The sequence below is a fragment of the Pteropus vampyrus genome, unplaced genomic scaffold (genome assembly GCF_000151845.1).
Source record: "Pteropus vampyrus isolate Shadow unplaced genomic scaffold, Pvam_2.0 Scaffold304, whole genome shotgun sequence".
Lineage (NCBI taxonomy): Eukaryota > Metazoa > Chordata > Mammalia > Chiroptera > Pteropodidae > Pteropus > Pteropus vampyrus.
The window spans coordinates 1,121,658-1,123,364 of NW_011889085.1; the positions used below are offsets into that span (position 1 = coordinate 1,121,658).

Genomic DNA, 1,707 nt, shown 5'->3' on the forward strand with positions numbered 1-1,707 from the left:
TTTTGTTTTTACTTCACTTAGAGCATGAGCCGAAAGAAGAGCCGCAGCAAAGGCGAGAAAGGACAGTATGGAGATCATGCTTAACGCCTGAAATTATTTATGATTACAACGGAAATTAGCCAGCTGTCATTTTCTTAAGACGGCGATCACGAACAGTCCTCTCTCAAAGGACACACTTTAAGTAGAGGATCAGAGAGTTAGGAAAAAAATGTGTGATGCCAGGAGTGCCAGCCCCACTGTGGGTCCTACAGAAGCCTGGCGGCTCTGCCAGGAGGGTAGCCGAGGGCTGGGAGAAGGCTGCTGGGCCAGCGGTGACTGCGGAGCTGGCCTCGGGGTCTCAACTGCCCGGCAAACACACACCGCGTGAGCAGGCACCGCAAATATGAAGAAGGAAAAATTTTTTTACTTTGAAAACACCGATAACTATGGTATAATATTTATATTTTGACGAGGTGGCACTGACCCATTATATATTTCACACATTTTATTACATCTTCTATAAAAATTATAAGCCTATATGTGTGTGCAGTAGCAAAGATGTCCATCTCAACCCAGAGGCACCGACTGTTAATTATTACATGTGTATCTTTTCAGGCATTTTCCATGCATATGAAAGTAGTTGTGCACTCACGCGTGTAACATATTCACTTCATATTTCAAATGTTATTTTGCCATCCTACTGTGACTTGACTTTCTCACCATCTTTACATCACACTTTGTGCCATTCTTATAAATCTTTCAATATATAATGGCTGCACTATATTTACTTCTATGAAAAATATTATCTATTTAAACTATATACTATTTATCAATATTTACATTAAGTCTATTTTTCACTGTACCAAACATGAAGAATTGAATATCTTTATATATTTACCTATTTGTAGATATTTAGGATAAAGGTCTAGAAACAATTGCTGGGTCAATATATATACGTATATACACACGCACATATATCATACATATACACACACTTTCAAATGTTGACATATTTTTATATCATATCTGCATCTATATCTTATTGATCTATTAAAGTTGCCCCCAAAAATATCTGTTCCAATTTAATTCCCACCACTATGTGACGGAGCATTACCAAACTCTGAAATCCTTGCAAAACTAAAAAATGGCATTTTATTTTAATTGTTATAAATCATAAAGATAGTTCATCATCTCTATTACAGTTATCGGCAATTTATATTTACCTGTGTCCTTAGGTTTTCACAAAAATTTTCCTTATTGAGTTGACGGCACTTTATTTGTTTTGTCTGATAGCTTTATTGATATATATTTTTTACCTACCATGAAGTTCTCCCATATAAAATAGACCCGTTAATGGTTTCTGGTACATTCACAGAGCTGTATAGCATTGTTACGATCCGACTTTATTTTTCTATTATTATTATTATTTATGCCTACAGCACCTGGTCTTCCTAGGTGGTCTCCCATCCAAGTACTAACCAGGCCCGGCCCTGCTTAGCTTCCAAAATGAGACATCGGGCTTGTTCAGGGTGGCACGGCAATAGACCATAGACCGTGGCTCCACTGGGGTGTGAACCAGGACCTTCTGCATGTAAAGCAGACGTGCTGACCGCTACATATGAACCACGTCCACAATCCAACTTTAGAATATTTTCTGCACCCCAAATGGAACAGCACGCACACTAGCAGTCATTCCCTCCTTCCTCTCCCCCAGCCCTGCCCGTCACA

The 1,707-nt window shown here is 39.0% G+C and overlaps 1 pseudogene; it reads right to left on the bottom strand.

The window, feature by feature from the left end:
- Positions 1-1,409: 1,409 nt before the first annotated feature.
- Positions 1,410-1,525, bottom strand: LOC111730269 (annotated as a pseudogene).
- Between the last annotated feature and the right edge of the window lie 182 nt (positions 1,526-1,707).